Here is a 22,778-nt window from a genome sequence, read left to right as displayed (position 1 = left end):
TGACTGGAAACATTATCTGCTATCCAACCAATAACCTTTTCACACTGCTCTGTGTTCAATAGTGGTGTTCTGTGGTCCCCTATCAATTGGGACAGGAAGGTCGAGCTAGAAGGTGTGGGTGTTTGTTGTGGCAAAATTTCAGCTAGCCCATGGCCTCGGCCTCCTCCTCTGAATGCACCATCATCACCATCATGTCCACTTCCCCGTACCTTGCCACGCGCCTTGCCCATTTTAAATGGAGGACAATATTTTCCGCGTTCACTACAAATGGCTGGATTTGAGCCGCAGTCATATGTGATACGTGTGACGGAAAACCACTGTTTTAAATAGATGGCCTGTAGGTAACTATTTTTAACAGCGACCTCATGTCAATAACTTCGCTGACACACTGCAACAAAATATCAATGGAGGCCAGAAATAGCAGAATTTTCAGTGCGCTTATATGTGATCGGTGTGACGGACAAACCACTGTTTTAAATAGCTGGCCTGTAGGTAACCATTTTTAACAGCGACCTCGTGTCAATAACTTCGCTGACACACTGCAATGAAATTTCAATGGAGGCCAGAAATGGCAGAATTTTCAGTGCACTTATATGTGATCCGTGTGATGGACCAACCACAGTTTTAAATAGCTGGCCTGTAGCGAACTGGTGTCAATAACTTCGCTAACAAACTTCTATTTCTAGAAATATCTTTAAAAATACCAGCAGACAAAACTGGAATGGACCCTCTTGCTATGTGCACTGCAGTTTGCCACATACACTGCCTGCCTCCCAGCACTGATATCTATGCAGCTGGATTAGTCCTCAGAAGGACTGTTAGTTGAGATGGATATGTGAATAATATATGGTGGTATACCTACACTAACTAAGAAACAACCAAATCTCTCCCTAGCTCAGCAGCACCTCTCCCTACACTGCCTGATTCCGGAGTGACTGTGACGATCATGGCGGCACCAGATCTAATATAGACCTGATGACAATGTGCGGCCAGCCAATCACTGTAATGCCACAACCAACATGGCTGCGGCATTACAGTGTGTGGCAGACAATTCTGCATGTTCATTGGCGCCCTAAAGAGAGCCAAACATGCAGGGAGGAGACCCGAGCTCCCGCCGAGCAACCCCAGAAATATTCGGCAAACGCCGAGCATCTCGAGCAGTGAGATGCTCGTGTGAGCACTGAGCAGTAGCAAGCATGCTCGCTCATCACTATTCATTATATGATTTACTCCAAATGGAACCAAAAAAATCTGCAACGTGCCCCAAAAGAAATAAGCCCTTATACAGCCAAAAAATAAAAAAGTTTCAGCACTCAGAATACGGTGACAAAAGAAACTACTTTTCTTGAAAAAAAATTTTTACTGTGTGATACCAGCAAAACCTAATGAAAAATATGTAAATCTGGTATCGCTTTAATGGCACAGAATCAAAGAATAAGTCTGCCTTATCACTAATACCACACATTGAACCATGCAAAAATAATAACTATTCTTGTACTGCTGTCTTTATAATCATTCTGCCTCCCAAAAATCGGAATAAGGCTCAGTTCTCATCTATCCTGCACTCTCTGCTGAGCGCTTATGTTAGAGAATCCGTGTAAATTCCGCAAAACCCCCAATGGACTTGTCTGTGTTCTGGTGGTGTCACATCATTTTAGGTGTCTTTTTAGCTCAAAAGTATGGATGACCACATGTATGTGCCCAGCTAGAAAGATGAACACCACCGGGGCAGACGCTAAATGGATTCCAAATTGTCTCCATCAGTCTCACTATGGCAGGTGGTTCCTTTCGGGATTTCGTCTGAATCACATTTTTTGTGGGATTTACACAGAAATCCCAATGTAAGTGCTTAGCGTAAAACATAAGATTGTGATCCAGACTTATTTTGGAAGTAATCAAAAAATATTATGTACCCGAAAATGTTATAAGTAAAACCTCTAATTTATCCCATACAAAGCCAGTCCCCATTCAGGTCCATTATCTGTCACTAGAACTATAGTGGGTTCCCACTTTGCTAGTAGAACAAAGATTCTGGAAAAGTGACACGGTTCCCGTCCTCTCAAATAAAATCTAATGAATTCTGTGCTCCCAAATCCAAATGTCCCATTGTGCTTAAATCACAGTAAGCGGCCACATGTTTGCCATTATTGTAGTGGGGAAGCACACTTAACAATTTACGGGGTGCATATTACCAGAATTACAAGCTGGGCCCAATTTATGGGGGCAATACATTACATGGGGGCACTATACTGTATAGGGGCACAATGTATGGGCACTAAACTGGCAGATTTGCAATTCTCCAGAAAAAAACCCTGGCATGGATGTTACAAAATAGTCAATGCAGCCGTAGATTTATTTATTCAGAGGTGCAAATTCTACAATGGGGTCACTTTGGGGGATTTTCTGCTGTTTTGGCACCCTAGGTGTCCCGTAAGTGTTGCCCACAAACTATTCAAGCAAATCTTGTGCCCCAAAAGCCAAATAGCACTCCTTCCTTCTCAGCCCTGATATTTCCATGTCTCAATATTTTAAAATTCTGTAAGACATCTATGTGTTCAAAATACTCACTACACCCCTAGATGACTTCTTTATGCATTGAATTTTCCAATATGGGGTCACAGAGAGCGGGTTTCTGCTGTTTTGTCAACTCGGTTGCTCAGCTAATGGGGCCCAAAATTTATTAAACCAAAAGTAGTGCTCCTTCCCATCTGATCCCTGCAGTGTGCTCAAACAGTAGTCAACAACCACATATGGGGTACTGCCACATTCGGGCGAAACTGCATAACAAATTTTGAGGTCAAATTTCTCCCATTACCTCTTGTGTAAATTATAAATTTGGTGCTAATACAGTATTTTAATGGAAAAATTTAAGTTTTTGTTCTCATATCTAAATATTATAAAGATTTGTGAATCACAAGTAGGTTAAAAATGTTCAGTAGACCCCTAGATGAATTACTTGAGGGGGTCTAGTTTATAAAATGAGGCCACTTGTGGGGGGTTTCTGCTGTTTTCGCATCTGAGGGGCTCTCCAACATGGCATAGACAATCTATTCCAGACAAACAGTGCTCTTTCCTTTCCTAGCCAAACATACGTTTTTGACAACATATGGGGTATCATTGCGTTCAGGAGAAATTGTGTAACAAATTATGGGGTGCGTTTTCTCCTATTATCCATTGTGAAAATTACAAATTTGTGGCCAAAACAACATTTTCATGAAAAAAATAAAAATGTTCAACATGACGACCTAATGTTATCAAATTCTTTGTAGTACCTGTAGATTCAAAATGCTCACTATAACGCAGGATAAAATCTTGAGGGGTGTAGTCTCCAAAATGGACTCGCATGTGGGGGGTCTCCATTGATTAGGTACATCAGGGGCTTTGCAAACGCAACTTGGCATCTTCTCTTGATTCCAGCTATTTTTGCTTTCAAAAAGAAAAACGGAGCTCCTTCCCTTCCGAGCCCTGCCATGCACCCAAACAGTAGACAATAGTTTTCCCCCACATATGGGCTATCAGCGTACCCAGGAAAAATTGCACAACAAATTTTGGGGTCTTTTTTCTCGTCTTAACCTTGTGAAAATAAAAAATTTGGAGCTAAAAAACATTTTTGAGAGAAAAATGTTTTTTTTTTATTTTCACGACTCTACGTTATAAATTTCTGTGAAGCACCTGGGAATTCATGGTTCTCACCACACAACTAAATACATTTCTTGAGGAGTCTAGTTTCCAAAATGGGGTCACTTGTGGGGGGTTTCCACAGATTAGGCACATCAGTAGTTCTCTAAATAATACATGGCGTTTGCTCTCGATTCCAGCCATTTTTGCATTCAAAGTCAAGTGGTGCTCCTTCTCTTCCGAGCCCTGCTCTGCACCCAATCAGTAGTTTTCTCCCACATTATTATCCCATGATTTATCAGCATATTCAGGACAAATTGCACAACAAATTTTGGGGTCCATTTTCTGCTGTTACTCGGAAAATAATATATTTGGGGTTAAGAAATATTTTTGTGGGAAAAATTATATTTTTTTATTTTCACTGCTCTACGTTATAAACTTCTATGAAGCACTTGGGGGTTCAAGGTGCACACCACACATCTACATAAATTCCTTGAGGGGTCTAGTTTCCAAAATAAGGTCACATGAGGGGGTTTTCAACTGTTTAGACACATCAGGAGCTCTATAAGAGCGACATGGCTTCCGCTCTCGATTCCAGCCATATTTGCATTAAAAAAATCAAACAGTGCTACTTCCCTTCCGAACCCTGACATGTGCCCAAACAGTACTTTTCCCCCACATATAAGATATTCATGCACTTAGGAGAAATTGCACAACAAATTGTGGCTTCCATTTGTGGCACCCTGCTGTTCATAGGTACCACAGGACCCAAAAGGGTGCATGGACGGACTTCTCCACAAGAGGCCCTCATTACATACAAACACCTCCCCCCTTCCACCTCATACCACCAGAGGGAGCCCGTTAGGGATATATATATGGAGGGTGGAGCCAGGCAGTTCAGTTTATTGCGTGCTGACGCTGAGAGCAGCAAAGACGCAGCAGGTCTGCTGCAGTATTGAGGGCCCCGAGTGTGGCCGAAGGCAAAGAGGAAAGGAGAGAGGAGTTGAGGGGGCAGAGGAGCATCATAGGCTCACCCCGAGCATACAAACTGGACACCGGGTCCGCGTCTACAGGGTCCCTTTATACCCAGTAGGGATCACCGGCATACCAGGAGGACTACAAGTCCCTGGCCAACCTGAAGCTAAACCAGGGATAGTGGTTTCCAGTGGAAGGTCCTACTACCAAGCGATTGGTGAAGAGAGCAACACGACATAGAAGCTAGGCCCAGTTGCAGGCTGGCCAGGAGCTTATAGAGAGGGAGACACGGACCACGAAGCCGTATACCCGCTCACTGGGGAGAAGTCCTGAAGTGCACCCTTCCTACCGAGTACCCTGGACCGTACCTGACATCCGCACCAGTAAAAGTATTGAAGCAAATCCCCTGTCTCTGTCAGTTACTCCTGCTGCACCATCCCTACTGCACTACAAGCCCCAGCATCACCACCCACCGTCAAACTCTACACTGCCCTGAGGCCCGCTCCACCTGTGGGGAGCTGTTCCATCCTAGCTGCCTATCAACTGTCTCAGAGGTCTGCAGCAGCGCTGGTACAAATTACCAGAAACCACAGGTGGCGTCACGATCAAACTACGAATCCCATATAAACTATCCCCTTTTCGTTGACCGCCCTGGGCCATGGACTGGGCCAGCCACTGTGACATATTCCCCCCCAGCATCCATTGGCCCGGACACCGAGTACCCCACTGCCCTGGGGGCGCGTCACATTTTCTTGGGGCAAAAGTAAAATTGTTGTGAAAAAAAGTAAAATGTTTATTCCTTTCACATTGATTTAGTTCCTGTGAAGCACCTGAGGGATAATAAACGTCTTGAATGTGGTTTTGAGGACTTTGGGGGAGCAGTTTTTAGAATGTTGTCACTTTGGGGTATTTTCTAGTCGTATAGGCCCCCCAAAGACACTTAAATGTTATGTAGTCACAAAAAAATGGTTTTGTAAATTTTGTTGGAAAAATTATACATTGCTAATAAACTTTTAACCTTTTAAATTTCCTAACAAAAAAAAATATTTTTCAAAAATTATGCAGATGTAAAGTAGACATATGGTAAATGTTAGTTATTAACTATTTTCTGTGACATAACACTTTGGTTCTATGGCATAAGAATTAAAAGTTTGAAAATTGCGGAATGTTTACAATTTTCGCTAAATTTACGATATTTTCAAAAATTAATGCAGGTCATATCAAACAAATTTTACCAATATCAAAAAGTACAATATGTCTCTTAAAAACATTCTCAGAATCACAGGGATCCGTGGAAGTGTTCCAGAGTTGATACCACATAATGTGACACTGGTTAGATTTAAAAAATTTGACCAGGTTATTAAAGTCAAAATAGGATTTTTCACTAAGGGGTTAATGGTTTTACAATCTAATTGCAATCTAACTATTAATAAGTAACATGGTATTGCATGGAATTATACCACAATCTTAACTTTATGACATGAATGCTACACATACATTTGTTTAGTATATTAATATTTACTTATTCTTGAAATCTCTATGCCCATCTTAGCTTTTTGCTCAAAGGTTTGAGAAGAGGCTAGGCTAGGGATAAAAAGTCTAGAGTATACAAAGAACTATTAAGTAGAAATGAACGGACAAATTTTGAAAACATTTTTATTTTAACTTCGGCACAAACATTGCACATTTGGATTCGTGATCGGACACCCGTGTGTTTTTACTGAAAATTGGTCCAATTCGGCAAAAGTGCGGAAAATGATCGCGTTTCCCCTACTGTATTTACAGGTGCATCTCACTAAATTAGTATATCATCAAAAAGTTAATTTATTTCAGTTCTTCAATGCAAAAAGTGAAACTCATTTATTATATAGAGTCATTACACACAGAGTGATCTATTTCAAGTGTTTATTTCAGTTAATGTTGATGATTATGGCTTAGAGCCAATAAAAACACAAAAGTTATTATCCCAGTAAATTAGAATAATTAACAAAAAACACCTTCAAAGGCTTCCTAAGCATTTAAAAAGGTCCTTTAGTCTGTTTCAGACTACTAATGGTTCTATGTACACCTCAGTGTGTTTTTGAGTACTGTGTGTCTGTGAGCTCCACATGGACACAAGTCCGTTTTTTGGTGGACAGACAGCCTGAATGGGCACCCATGAATGGGCACAACAGCTCAACCCTCCCTTCAGCTGTACCTGGGTTTGTATGTCAGACTGCCTGCGGTGACGGCTTCTCTGTGTCTAATGTTTCCATGTACATAAGGTTTCCTTGGGCATTATAGAACAATGGGCAAAGGCCCCAGAGATAAGGTCACTGAATTGAATAGATATGTGTGATAGTGAATTGAATAGCAAACTAGTGAGGCAAACACAGCTAGAAAATGTCAAACAAAACAAAAACATAAGATTGAGAAAATGGGCACTCAGTGCTGGGAAAGTATTTAGTACTAAAGCCCCCGTCTCACATAGCGAGATCGCTAGCGAGATTGCTGCTGTGTCATGGTTTTGGTGATGCAAAAGCGACCTCACCAGCGATGTCGCTATGTGTGACACTTTGCAGCGATCAGGCCCCTGCTGTGAGGTCACTGATCGTTGCAAAGTGTCCTGGACCATTTTTTGGTCGTTGGCCTCCCGCTGGCCAGCACACATCGCTGTGTGTGACCAGCGGGACCAACGATCAGGCTGGTATCCATGGTAAACATCGGGTTACTAGGGGCACGCGCGCACTTAGTAACCCGCTGTTTACCATGGATACTACTCTGCTACGGTGCGCGGGAGGTTACCGTTCACCTTAGCAGAGTCGTATCCATGATAAACATCGGGTTACTAAGTGCACGTGTGCCCCTAGTAACCCGATGTTTATCATGGATACGACTATGCTAAGGTGAAAGGTAACCTCCCGCGCACCGTAGCAGAGTGGTATCCATGGTAAACACCGGGTTACTAGGGGCACACGCGCACTTAGTAACCCGCTGTTTATCATGGTTACGAGCCTGCTTCTGCTTCAGCAGCAGGCTGGTAGCCGGGAGCAGGACATCGTGGAAAGATCCTTTCCACGATGTCGCTGCTCCCCTGATCGCTGGTGAGCTTGCCTGTTTGACAGCTCACCAGCGATGTATTAGCGACGCAGCAACGATCCCTGACAGGTCGTATCATTGTCGGGATCGCTGCTGCATCGCTTAGTGTGACGGGGCCTTAAGTGCATAGGTTTTTCCATAGCAAATACTAATGGAGCCTTATAATGTTGTCTTGTATTTTTTTTTCTGGCTTTTCTAATTATATTTTTTTACTTTTCAGGTTTCTGGCCTCAGGAGAGAGCTATACATCACTGCACCTCTAATTTAGGGTTGGTAAATCCACCATTTCCAGAATTGTGAGGTACACATGTACCGTCATCTGGTAGAAGTTGCTGCCCATCGTGATCCCTTCCCCAACCGAGGAGACTTGGCTGCAGGTCGCAGCAGGCTTTCAAACTATGGCCAATTTCCCCAACTGCATAGGTGCTGTTGATGGCAAAAATGTGAGGGTTAAGCAGCCACCACGACCAGGATCACGCTTCTTTAATTATAAAAAGTATTTTTCTGTGGTCCTGATGGCAGTGGCTAATGCACATTACAAATTTGTTGCCATTGACGTTCGTGCTTATGGCAGTACTGGGGACTCTCGGGTGTTGCAATTAGAGATGAGCGGTGTTCGACTAGAACTGTTCGCCAATCTCAAATTCGAGCTGTTTTGGGCGGTGTTCGAGTTGTTCGACGAACCCGAACGATTTGCAAAAAATTTGGCTGTTCGAGGTTATGTTCGATAACTGTTCGTGCACCAAAAGCGTGTCCTGCATGTCTGGCGCTATTTAGAGCACCAATCATGCAGGGATTGTCTGCGACTCACTGTAATGCCACAGCCATGGTGGTTGTGGCATTACAGTGATTGCCCAAATCGATGGGAACAGTGCCAACAGTGAAACATGAAAAGCCGGCAATTCAGCAGCGGCATACACCTGTACCCGACAATTTAGAACCGAAAGAATAGAGAATCACACATAGATTAGATAGATATAAACATGTCAGCCACATATATACGAAGTACAGTGAAAGTGCTGCTTACTGTACTTGTCATTTAGCGTAAAGGATTTATCAAAAAAAATAATAGTGTTTTCATGCACCGTCTCTTTAAAAAAGCCGGCCGGCAATTCAGCAGCGGTACCCGACAATTTATAACAGACAGAATAGAGATTCACACATAGATTAGATAGATATAAACATGTCAGCCACATATATATGAAGTACAGTGACAGTGCTGCTTACTGTACTTGTCATTTAGCGTAAAGGATTTATCAAAAAAAATAATACTGTTTTCATGCACCGTCTCTTTAAAAAAGCCGGCCGGCAATTCAGCAGCGGTACCCGACATTTTATAACAGACAGAATAGAGCATCACACATAGATTAGATAGATAGAAACATGTCAGTCACATATATATGAAGTACAGTGATAGTGTTGGTTACTGTACTTGTCATTTAGTATTAAAATAAAGGATTTATTATTAAAAAAATTGGCGTGGGGTTCCCCTTAATTTTAGGCTCTAGCGGAGGTTAAGCAGACGGCTGGGGCAGATGTTTGAAGCCTGGGAAGGGGGTAATACCCACGGAGCTTCCCAGGCTACTAATATCAGCCCCCAGCTGAATACATAGCCTTTACTAGCTATTAAAATGGGGGACCCCCCCAAAAAAATGACGTGGGGTCCCCCCTAATTTAATAGCTAGCAAAGGCTAGGCAGACAGCTGGGGGCTGATATTAATAGCCCAGGAAGGGAGCCATGAATATTGGCCCCCTCCCAGGCTAGAAACACCAGCCGTCAGCCGCCCCAGAAATGGCGCATTCATAGGATGCGCCAATTCTGGCACTTAGCCTCGCTCTTCCACGCTGCCCTGGTGCGGTGGCAGGGGGTAATAGGGTTGGGGTTGATGTCAGCTTATAATGCCAGCTGACATCAAGCCCAGGTTAGTAATGGAGAGGCGTCTATAAGACACCCCCATTACTAACCCCATAGTCAAAGTTAAAAAAAACACAAACACCCAGAATAAAGTCCTTTAATTGAAATAAAGACACAATCCTTAATTGTTCTAAATTAAACCATACTTACCATCACGCCCATTCCAGCTGAAGCCAACGATCTCCTGCAATAAAAGAAAAATAATAAAGCAACCTCATCCTTACCTTTCCATGGTTCCCACGACAGCTTCAGCTCTGCTACATCGAGATGACAGGCTGGACCGCAGCAGAACGCCGCCATCCAGCCTCTCATCCCGCAGACACTGAGAAGCGCAGGCTTGCTTGCGCTGCTCAGCGTCTCTCTGTGACGACATCCAGATGAGCCGAGTTCATGTCCAATGAACTCGGCTCACCTCATGCACGTCACTGACAGCGTGGGAAAATTCTCACGCTGAAGCGGTGAGTGCAGGAGAATTCTCCCACGCTGTCAGTGACGTGCATAAGGTGAGCTCATGTCCAATGAACTCAGCTCACCTCCTGCACGTCACTGACAGCGTGGGAGAATTCTCCTGCACTCAGCGCTTCAGCGTGAGAATTCTCCCACGCTGAAGCGCTGAGTGCAGGAGAATTTTCCCACGCTGTCAGTGACGTGCATAAGGTGAGCTCATGTCCAATGAACTCAGCTCACCTCCTGCACGTCACTGACAGCGTGGGAGAATTCTCCTGCACTCAGCGCTTCAGTGTGAGAATTCTCCCACGCTGAAGCGCTGAGTGCAGGAGAATTTTCACACGCTGTCAGTGACGTGCATGAGGTGAGCCGAGTTCATTGGACATTAACTCGGCTCATCTGGATGCCCTGACAGAGAGACACTGTGGAGCGCAAGCAAGCCTGCGCTTCTCAGTGTCTGCGGGATGACAGGCTGGATGGCAGCGTTCTGCTGCGGTCCAGCCTGTCATCTCGATGTAGCAGAGCTGAAGCTGTCATGGGAACCATGGAAAGGTAAGGATGATGTTGCTTTATTATTTTTCTTTTATTTCAGGAGATCGTTGGCTTCAGCTGGAACGGGCGTGATGGTAAGTATGGTTTAATTTAGAACAATAAAGAATTGTGTGTTTATTTCAATTAAAGGACTTTTTTCTGGGTGTTGTGTTTTTTTTAAATACTTTACTAGAAATTCATGGTGGTCATGTCTAATATTGGCGTGACCCCATGAATTTCGGGCTTAGGGCAAGCTGATAATGCCAAGCTGGCCCTAACCCCTTTATTACCCAGTGAGCCACCGCATCAGGGCCCTGGATGAGTTGGGTACAGCGCCAGAAGATGGCGCTTCTATGAACGAGCCATTTTCCGGGGTGGCTGCGGACTGCAATTTGCAGCGGGGGTGGCCCAGAAAGCTTGGGCCTCCCTGCGCTGCGGATTCCAGCCCCCAGCTGCCTAGTTGTACCTGGCTGGACACAAAAACAGGGCGAAGCCCCACGTCAATTTTCTTTAAATTATTTCATGAAATAATTAAGAAAAAAAAGGCTTCCCTATATTGTTGTGTCCGGCCAGGTACAAATAGGCAGCTGGTGGTTGGGGGCAGCCCGTTCCTGCCTGCTGTACCTGGCTGGACACAAATATAGTGCGAAGCCCCACGTCAATTTTTTTTAAATTATTTCATGAATTTCCTGAAATAATTTAAAAAAATTGAAGTGGGGCTTCGCACTATATTTGTGTCCAGCCAGGTACAGCAGGCAGGAACGGGCTGCCCCCATCCACCAGCTGCCTATTTGTACCTGGCCGGACACATCAATATAGGGAAGCCCTTTTTTTCTTAATTATTTCATGAATTTCATGAAATAATTAAAAAAAATTGAAGTGGGGCTTCGCACTATATTTGTGTCCAGCCAGGTACAGCAGGCAGGAACGGGCTGCGCCCATCCACCAGCTGCCTGTTTGTACCTGGCCGGACACAACAATATAGGGAAGCCCTTTTTTTCTTAATTATTTCATGAATTTCATGAAATAATTAAAAAAAATTGAAGTGGGGCTTCGCACTATATTTGTGTCCAGCCAGGTACAGCAGGCAGGAACGGGCTGCCCCCATCCACCAGCTGCCTATTTGTACCTGGCCGGACACAACAATATAGGGAAGGCCTTTTTTTCTTAATTATTTCATGAATTTCATGAAATAATTAAAAAAAAAGTACGTGGGGCTTCGCCCTATTTTTGTGTCCAGCCAGGTACAACTAGGCATCTGGGGGCTGGAATCCGCAGCACAGGGAGGCCCAAGCTTTCTGGGCCCCCCCCCCGCTACAAATTGCAGTCCGCAGCCACCCCGGAAAATGGCGCGTTCATAGAAGCGCCATCTTCTGGCGCTGTACCCAACTCATCCAGGGCCCTGGTGCGGTGGCTCACTGGGTAATAAAGGGGTTAGGGCCAGCTTGGTATTATCAGCTGGCCCCAAGCCCAAAATTCATGGGGTCACGCCAGTATTAGACATGACCGCCATGAATTTCTAGTAAAGAATTTAAAAAAAACACAACACCCAGAATAAAGTCCTTTAATTGAAATAAAGACACAATTCTTTATTGTTCTAAATTAAACCATACTTACCATCACACCCATTCCAGCTGAAGCCAACGATCTCCTGCAATAAAAGAAAAATAATAAACCAACCTCATCCTTACCTTTCCATGGTTCCCACGACAGCTTCAGCTCTGCTACATCGAGATGACTGGCTGGACCGCAGCAGAACGCTGCCATCCAGTCTGTCATCCCGCAGACACTGAGAAGCGCAGGCATGCTTGCGCTCCTCACTGTCTCGTTGTGACGGCATCCAGATGAGCCGAGGTCATGTCCAATGAACTCGGCTCACCTCATGCACGTCACTGACAGCGTGGGAAAATTCTCACGCTGAAGTGCTGAGTGCAGGAGAATTCTCCCACGCTGTCAGTGATGTGCATGAGGTGAGCTCATGTCCAATGAACTCAGCTCACCTCCTGCACGTCACTGACAGCGTGGGAAAATTCTCCTGCAATCAGCGCTTCAGCGTGAGAATTTTCCCACGCTGTCAGTGACGTGCATGAGGTGAGCCGAGTTCATTGGACATGAACTCGGCTCATCTGGATGTCGTCACAGAGAGACGCTGAGCAGCGCAAGCAAGCCTGCGCTTCTCAGTGTCTGCGGGATGACAGGCTGGATGGCAGCGTTCTGCTGCGGTCCAGCCTGTCATCTCGATGTAGCAGAGCTGAAGCTGTCGTGGGAACCATGGAAAGGTAAGGATGAGGTTGCTTTATTATTTTTCTTTTATTGCAGGAGATCGTTGGCTTCAGCTGGAATGGGCGTGATGGTAAGTATGGTTTAATTTAGAACAATAAAGGATTGTGTCTTTATTTCAATTAAAGGACTTTATTCTGGGTGTTTGTGTTTTTTTTAACTTTGACTATGGGGTTAGTAATGGGGGTGTCTTATAGACGCCTCTCCATTACTAACCTGGGCTTGATGTCAGCTGGCATTATAAGCTGACATCAACCCCAACCCTATTACCCCCTGCCACCGCACCAGGGCAGCGTGGAAGAGCGAGGCTAAGTGCCAGAATTGGCGCATCCTATGAATGCGCCATTTCTGGGGCGGCTGACGGCTGGTGTTTCTAGCCTGGGAGGGGGCCAATATTCATGGCTCCCTTCCTGGGCTATTAATATCAGCCCCCAGCTGTCTGCCTAGCCTTTGCTAGCTATTAAATTAGGGGGGACCCCACGTCATTTTTTTGGGGGGGTCCCCCATTTTAATAGCTAGTAAAGGCTATGTATTCAGCTGGGGGCTGATATTAGTAGCCTGGGAAGCTCCGTGGGTATTACCCCCTTCCCAGGCTTCAAACATCTGCCCCAGCCGTCTGCTTAACCTCCGCTAGAGCCTAAAATTAAGGGGAACCCCACGCCAATTTTTTTAATAATAAATCCTTTATTTTAATACTAAATGACAAGTACAGTAACCAACACTATCACTGTACTTCATATATATGTGACTGACATGTTTCTATCTATCTAATCTATGTGTGATGCTCTATTCCTTCTTGTCTAAATTGTCGGGTACCGGTGTATGCCGCTGCTGAATTTGCCGGCTGGCTTTTTTAAAGAGAGTGTCTTCTGAGCAGTTTGTCAGCTTTTGGACACCTTTGCAGGTGTTTTCTATGTGTTTCTATGTGTTTTTGTTTGCCTGCCATTGGTTTTAACGGTGTTCGACGGTGTTCTAAGGTGTTCGACGAACAGTTCGACGAACAGTTCCTCGAACATCCCGGTGTTCGACGAACCGAACCGAACCCGAACACTACGGGGGTGGCTCAACACTAGTTGCAATCGTCACAGATTGGGCTGAAAATTCTTCGAGATGGTGGACCGCTCCCAGCCCCAACACCTTTGCTGGGTTCCACACATCCAGTTCCCTTTGTGATGGTATCGGATGAGGCATTTCCTTTAATGACCAACCTGCTGCGCCCATACACACGAAGGACACTGAATGCACGCAGATATGTGGAATGCACCTTCGGAATCCTGTGTAGTCAGTGGAGAATCTTTAACACTGCCATACAACTGGATCCGAAGACTTTTGACACTGTCATTAAGGCATGCTGTATACTCCACAACTATGCTCGTGAATACAGCACTGAGCTAGATGAGTAGTCACAGCTGTCCGAATTAATTCCAGTGGTCAACAGTTTTTTAACTAACAAACAAAAATTAAGTTTCATTTTCAATGCTGTCTCCAAAAGTTATTGAATTATAGCCTTCTACGTCTTGTTTTATGACCATACGACAACATATAAGTGGATATAAGTCTATGACAGTCACAACAAGAGTAGAACATGGCTATCATACACTTACATTGTGACCACTACCTCTGATTATGCTTAGTCAGAAGTAGTGATTACAAGATGGCTTAGCAGTGCGTCACATGTCAAGATATTTCAGGTACTTTGCAAAAAATAAAAACGTTCCTGAGATATCCATGTACGCGTGGAATTATTTTTCATACATTACCACTCACACATACCGGTGCCTGGGAATAGGCAGTACTACTAGAATTCTCTTCCCAAGTACTGGCTGCTGCAGGCATTACTCACCATTGTCATTTGCTTGCGCTATGAGCAGAACTAGCAAAGAACAATGTTGAGAGTATTATTCATCACTTTTCTGTCAAAATTGTGTGAAAAGATACAAATAATGTAATAAATTCAAATTGCCTGGATACAGACGACCACACATGTACAGTCGCAGATTTACTTGCAAAATCTAGCGGTCCCCTGACCTGCGCTCAGGTCAGCGCAGATCAGGGGCCCACTTTTTATGCTTCAATTTTTTAATTACACCACCCAAACACATGGAAGAGGAAATAGCTGTAGTTGGTACCAATATATCTTTTGGACTGGCTAATACATGCCAAGCATATACTCTACTTATTTTTTTAAGCAAAATCAACACAAATAGTTTAAATAATAGTTTATTTTAAAATAAATAACTATAAACTGTCTTCCAAACAAGTAGCTAAAACATGACAAACATCGTCAGGTAATAATAATGAAATAATAATGGTAATAATAATGAAATTTTCAAGACAAAAATTGTCCAAAACGTTTCAATTTTCGAACATGACATAACTTTCTTTGGCCAACCTATCAACAGTTTTGGTCCATAAAAGTATAGGCAGCACCTGTAGGGTCTTCCAATATATAGGATATAAAACTAAACACCTTTTATTACAGTCCCCTACGGTGTAGGTGACTATAAGAAAAGGTGTTTTTTAAAGCGGGCTGTACAAGTAAAAAAAATGGTGGATATAAGGACCTACAGGTGCTGTCTGTATTTTTTATGGGCCAAAACTGGTGAAAGGTGGAATATTAATTTAATTGAACTGGTGGTAGTCCGGTTCATATTCATAGCCAGTAAACATGTCCTGTGAGTAACTGGTGTTCTGTGAGGGGCCAGGACGCTGACTAGCTACTCCAGGGTTTGTTGGCAGACCATAAATGTCAGCCGCGTCGGTCGCTTCGGGCCGGTATGCTGCAACCTGCCCATTGCGCTGGGTTGCAGCTGCTGGTGGTGGTGGAGGTCCACTGGTATTAAAAATATTCAACAGATCATTAATTATGGTCTGTTCCGGGGGCAAAGGCAAGGGGCCATCAATAGCAATGAACAGAGCCGCTGCCATATCAATGTTCTGCCTGTCCCGTGGCATTGTATGGAGGCGACCTGCAATTGATGATCCAGATTCGTCACCTAAGCATATTAGCTTCAGCAAAGCCTGTTGCCGCTTGGCCGAGGCAGTGGTGCAGTGCTTCCAGCTTGTGACTGATGTTGTCATTTCAGAGATGGAGGCTGAAGAGGAGGAGGAGGCTGAGGAGGATGAGGTGCAAGAGCTGTAGACTGTGGGAGCAACCCTGATTGACCTAGGGACCGCGATTCTTGGCGTTGGGAGGACATGTTCCATCCCAAGGTCTGACTGGGTCCCGGCTTCCACTGTTAACCCAGTGTGCGGTCAGCGAGATGTACCGTCCCTGCCTACAAGCACTTGTCCATGAGTCCATGGTTAGGTGGGCTTTCCCGGTAACTGTGTTGTTGAGGGCACGGCTAATGTTTTGGAACACATGCTTGTGTAAGACGGGGATAGCACACCGGGAGAAATAGTGGCGGCTGTGAACTGAGTACGGAGGGACGGCTGCCGCCATCAGGTTGTGGAAAGGTTCAGTCTCCACAAGTCTAAAAGGTAACATTTGGAGCTTAAGCAGTCGCGAAATGTGGGAATTTAGTATTGTGGCCTGTGGTGCGTTGGCTGCGTATTTACGCTTGCATTCCAAGGACTGGGGTATGTACAACTGAACGCTGCACTGGGACAAGATCGTGGATGTGCTTGCTAATGCTGCTACTTGAGAGTGTGCAATGACAGGTGCAGGGCAGGAGGCATCTTCACATGCACCATGGACTGGGGATTGACTTGCATGCACAACAGCAGAAGATGCAGTGGTGCCACCCGCAGACACTGTTCCTGGACCCTGGGGTTCGGCATACAAAGTTGGGTGCTTTGCTGCCATGTGCCTGATCATGCTGGTGGTGGACAGGCTGGTCATTTTGCCACCCCTGCATATGCTGGCCTGGCAGGAGGTGCAAATGGCCTTTTTGGGGTTATCTGCAGTGTCTTTAAAATACAGCCAGACTCAGGAAGACCTAACAGTTGTACTGACAACGTCCATCGTGTTGGTGTTACGGGGAACGGTTGCCTGCCTTCTGTCTTCGTACACCACACTGCTTCTTCCTGCCTGTTGTGGTGCTCTGCCTCCCTCCCCCTGTGTGCTGCTGTCCTCGCTGTTAGAACTCTCCTGTTGGTTTTTTTCTTGTTTGCTGGTCACATGACCTTTTTTGCCTATTTAATCCGACTCCGCCCTCCTGGCCTTGCTGGACTTCATTGTAATTACTACTCTTGAGCTAGCTTGGTGCTCTGTTATCTTTCTCTGTTAGTTTTGCTAGGACTTCTGACCTCTATGTTCTATGTTGTGTGTTTGTCTTTTACTGCTACAATTTCTGCTAGGAGGTGTCCAACTTTATCCCAGTCCCTAGTTCTTGTAGGGATCCCTCCCTTGCATCTATAGGTCTTCGTACAGACTAGCTGAGGACTTTAGTGGGTCTGATCGCAGGATCAGGTTCCCCGTTACATCGTAGGGATCCAGTTTAGTTCTATTGTAGGGACAGATCTCCTGTCTTTCCTTAGTGCTTGTAGCAGATCATAACAGTAAGTCCAGCCCAAAAAAAATTTCTCTAAGGAAAGACCTCCAGTTTCCATCATGGTCTCGGTTCAAGATTTGGCTCAACGCTTGCAGGGACTCTCTCTGGAGGTGGCCGAGCTCCAACAACACGTGAGTAGCTGTTCTGGAGCACATTTTGTGGAGCCAAAGGTACGTCTGCCTGATCTATTTTTTGGTGAACAACAAGATTTTTTTTCTTTTAAAATTGCTTGTTTATTGTATTTTCGTTTAATACCCAGATCCTCTGGTGATGAATCACAGCGCATAGGGTTCATAATGTCACTTTTGCTCAAAGATCCTCAGGGATGGGCCTTTTCTCTCCAACCTAGTGATCCGTGCTTTAGATCAGTGGATAGTTTTTTTTCTGCTTTAGGTTTGTTGTACGATGATCCTGATCGGGTCTCATCTGCTGAGTCTGAATTGAGACATCTGAGGCAGGGATCAGGTAATGTGGCAAAATATTGTTCTCACTTCCGTTGGTGGTCTGCCCAGGTGGGGTGGAACGATTCAGCTTTGAAAAGTTTGTTTCTTGCAGGGCTAGGTGAAAGGGTTAAGGATTTGCTGATTGCTTATCCCACACCTGGAAACTTGCAGGAGGTAATGCAATTAGCTATACGGGTGGACAGGAGACTGCGTGCAAGGGTTAATGAGAGTAAATCCTCTGCCATGTCAGCTCCGAGTCTTGAGAGGGTCTGTGCTGACAAAGGAGAGCCGATGGAGATTGGGGCGATGGCACCCCGCTCTCAGGAAAAAGACCGCAGGCTTTCTGGAGGTTTGTGCTTCTATTGCAGAAATTCTGGTCATTTCATTAAGAACTGTGTGCTTCGTATGAACAAAGAAAAAAAAAAGGTCAGTCATGCACGTATAGCCTGTTTAAATACTAAGGGAGTATTGCTATCTGCTACTACCGCTGCTCAGGAAGAATTAATTGAATTTCGGGTATTTGTGGATTGTGGTTCTACTCTGAATGTGATTGATGGGGGATTCTTGGAAAAACTTAAATTAAAACCTAAACCTTTGTCATCCCCTATTGCTGTGGTTTCTGTTGATGGCTCTCCCTTGATGAGTGTTACTCACAAGGTCTGTGAATTTCCCCTCACTATTAATGGTTTTCATCAAGAGAATTTGCATTTGGTAGTATTAAATAATTTGCCTTCTCCAGTAATTTTGGGGTTGCCCTGGTTAAAATTGCACAATCCTGTACTGGATTGGCCTACCAATGAAATTAAGTCCTGGAGCCCTAAATGTTATGACAAGTGTTGTAACGGACGTATTGCTGCTGTGGAAAAAGGGGAATTACCTGTACCTATTCAGGATTTTTGGAGAGTTTTTTCTGAGTAGGAGTCACAAATTTTGCCCCCCCATAGAGACTATGATTGTACCATTGAATTTGTCCCTGGAGCGACTCTTCCTAAAAGTCGTTTATTTAATCTTACTATTCCTGAGAAAAAAGCTTTGGAGGAATACATACAGACAAGCTTGGCCACTGGTCACATTAGGCTATCCAAGTCTCCTGTGGCTGTTGGATTTTTTTTTGTAAAAAAAAAAGATGGCGGTTTACGTCCTTGTCTGGACTTTCGTGAGATTAATAAAATTACTGTACGCAATCCTTACCCACTGCCATTGATTCCTGATTTGAGTAACCAGTTAGTGGGGGCCAAGTGGTTCTCTAAAATTGATCTCAGTGGGGCATACAATTTGTTGCGCATGAAGGAGGGTGATGAATGGAAGACTGCTTTTAACACTCCTTTGGGTCATTTTGAGAATCTGGTTATGCCTTTTGGTCTTACCAATGCTCCAGCATTTTTCAGAATCTTATTAATGACATCCTTAGACCTTTGATCGGCAAAAATGTGGTTTTGTATTTGGATGACATTCTGATTTATTCGCCTGATCTGGAGTCTCATTGGCGGATAGTACGTGAGGTTTTACAGTTATTAATGGACAATTCGCATTTTGCTAAGCTTGAGAAATGTGAGTTCGCTGTACAGAGAATTAGTTTTTTGGGTTACATTATCTCCAGTGAAGGTTTTGAGATGGACCCGGTTAAAGTTCAAGCTGTGCAGGAATGGCCTAGGCCTATTGGTTTGAAATCGATACAGAGGTTTTTGGGTTTCGCAATTATTACAGAAAATTCATAAAAAAATTTTCTATTATTGTCAAAACAGTTGACCGATCTCACCAAGAAAGGTGCTAATGCGGTTCAGTGGACTTCTGAGGCCATTGAATCTTTTGTGTTTCTAAAGGAGAGGTTCACCTCTGCTCCCATCCTTATGCAGCCTGATGTGACTAAGCCGTTTTTGGTTGAGGTTGATGCTTCTTCTGTGGGGGTCGGTGCGGTGTTGTCTCAGGAAAGCAAGGATGGAGTACATCCCTGTGCCTTTTTTTCAAAAAAATTTTCTGAGACTGAACTTAATTACGATATTGGTAATCGGGAATTGCTGGCTATTAAACTCGCATTTGAACACTGGCTTCATCTCTTGGAAGGTGCTGAATTTCCCATTCAGGTTTTCACTGATCATAAAAATCTGATCTATCTTGATGTTGCCAAGCGCTTGAATGCCCGTCTGGCTAGGTGGGCACTTTTTTTCTCGCTTTTTAATTTTTCCGTTACTTACATCCCGGGTACCAAGAATGTTAAAGCGGATGCTTTGTCTCGCAGCTTTTCTTCCATGGTCGGTGCTGAGGAGGAGGAGGAGAGCATTTTACAAGAAGATGTTGTGATTGCTGCTTTGGACTCCGTTTTGGAGGATGAGATTCTTAAAGCACAGAAGAATGCCCCATCTAACACTCCCCATGGGAGGTTGTTTGTGCCTAGTACCTTTAGGAGAGATTTGTTTGTTGAGTGTCATGAGTCTCGGTTGGCAGGTCATCCAGGAATTTCTGAGACCAAGAGACTTGTGGGTCGCAGTTTTTGGTGGCCTGGATGGCAGAAGGAAGTCATTAAATGGGTGTGTCAATGTACTGTGTGTGCTAGATCTAAGTCTTTGCATGCTCCTGCTGAAGGTGGTTGCTTTGCCCTCTGGAGGTTCCTAGTGCACCTTGGACACATCTGGCTATGGACTTTATTACTGACCTTCCCCCCTCTGAGGGTTTCACGGTCATCTGGGTGGTCGTGGACCGTTTTAGCAAGATGTGTCACTTGGTTCCCTTCATCAAACTGCCCTGCGCTAAGACACTTGCTAAGGAAATTGTCAGACTCCATGGCGTTCCTACTGACATTGTTTCTGATAGGGGACCTCAGTTCGTGGCTCGTTTTTGGCGTGCATTTTGTGACAGGTTGGGAGTTCCTTTGTCGTCTTCATCCGGATATCATCCTGAGTCTAATGGCCAGACAGAAAGAAAGAACCAGGATGTTGAGCAGTTCTTGCGTTGCTTTGTGGCAGACAATCCAGAGGGGTGGTCTGAGTTTCTGCCTCTTGCTGAATTTGCTCTTAACAACCATACATCCTCTTCTGCTGGGTGCTCGCCTTTTTTTTGTTGTTCTGGGAGACATCTTTCTTTTGGGTCATTCTCCAAATTGGTATCGGCTGTGCCCGAGGAGGAGAGTTTTTCCGGTGATTTGGAGAGAGTTTGGACGGATGTGCATGATAATCTTCAGGAGGCTAACAAAAAATCTAAGAGTTAGTTTGATAGGAAACGGCAAGAGGTTTTGTTTGCTATTGGTGACATGGTTTGGTTGTCCTCTAAGATTCTGCGATTGAGGATTCCTTCTAAAAAATTGGGTCCCAAGTTTGTAGGGCCCTTTAAGGTGCTTCAGATAGTTAACCAATCTGATGTTAGGTTGGAGGTTCCTACCTCCTGGAAGATTAATCCGGTGTTTCATATTTCTCTGTTGAAAAGAGCTGATGTGTCGGTTGGTGACGCCTCTGCCACTGTTCCTCCGGTGGTGGAGGATGGGGAATATGAAATTTCCCGCATCCTAAATTCTAGACGGTATAGAGGGAGTTTGCAGTATCTCGTCGCTTGGAAGGTTTTCGGACCCGAGGATAACTCATGGGTGAGGGCGGATGATGTTTCTGCTTCCAGACTTGTCAGAGCGTTTCACAGGAGGTTTCCTGATAAGCCCGGGCCTAGGGGATCCGGAGGATCCTCTTAGAAGAGGGGGTACTGTTAGAACTCTCCTGTTGGTTTTTTTCTTGTTTGCTGGTCACATGACCTTTTTTGCCTATTTAATCTGGCTCCGCCCTCCTCGCCTTGCTGGACTTCATTGTAATTACTACTCTTGAGCTAGCTTGGTGCTCTGTTACCTTTCTCTGTTAGTTTTGCTAGGTCTTCTGACCTCTATGTTCTATGTTGTGTGTTTGTCTTTTACTGCTACAATTTCTGCTAGGAGGTGTCCAACTTTATCTCAGTCCCTAGTTCTTGTAGGGATCCCTCCCTTGCATCTATAGGTCTTCGTACAGACTAGCTGAGGACTTTAGCGGGTCTGATCGCAGGATCAGGTTCCCCGTTACATCGTAGGGATCCAGTTTAGTTCTAATGTCGGGACAGATCTCCTGTCTTTCCTTAGTGCTTGTAGCAGATCATAACACTCGCTCTGCATGTCCTTTTGCCAGGTTGGGTCAGTTACTATATCATCCACCACTCGTCTTCCACTTCCGCACCCTGGTCCTCCTCCTGACAATCTGGCAATTGTGTCTCATCATCGTCCACCTCTTGTGACAGTTTCCCACCTTCGCCTTCATGTGATCATGGCTGCTCAAATATTTGGGCATAGCTACATGCGATCTCCTCTTGCCCCGCTTCAATTGGACCGGGTGAGAGGCCCGAATCTATAAATGGAAAAGTGAATAGCTCTTCGGAGTGTCCAAGTGTGGGATCAGTTGTCTTCAGGCACTCTGCATGGTGGGAGGAAGGAGGATCAGGGTGGGGAATTTGCAGTCCTGACTCACGGCTACTGAGAATTGACCGTGTGGAAGACAGGGTGGTGGTGGTGGCAAAGTGACTGGAAGTATTATCCGCTATCCAATCAACAACCTTTTGACACTGCTCTGTTTTCAATAGTGGTGTGCTGCGGTCCTCTAGGAATTGGAAGAAAATGTGGGTGTTTGTTGTGGCACAATTTCAGCTTGCCCATTACCTCGGCCTCGGCCTCTGCATGCACCATCAACATCACGTCCAGTTCCCAGCCATTTGCCACGCGCCTTGTCTGTTTTAAATGGAGGACAATATCTTCCATGCTTACTACAAATGGCTGAATTTGGATCGAAGTTATATGTAATCCGTGTGATTGAGAAACCAGTTTTAAATACCTGGCCTGTAGGTAACTATTTTGAACAGCAAACTGGTGTCAATTGCTTCACTTACACACTGAAACAAATTTTTAATGGAGGCCACAAATGACAGTATTTTCTGAAAAAGTATATGTGATCTGTGTGACGGACAAACCTCGGTTTTAAATACCTGGCCTGTATT

Source organism: Phyllobates terribilis, unplaced genomic scaffold (genome assembly GCF_046119375.1).
Source record: "Phyllobates terribilis strain yellow unplaced genomic scaffold, ASM4611937v1 Scaffold_1__5_contigs__length_1240528914, whole genome shotgun sequence".
NCBI lineage: Eukaryota > Metazoa > Chordata > Amphibia > Anura > Dendrobatidae > Phyllobates > Phyllobates terribilis.
Note: the sequence above shows the minus strand (reverse complement) of the source record.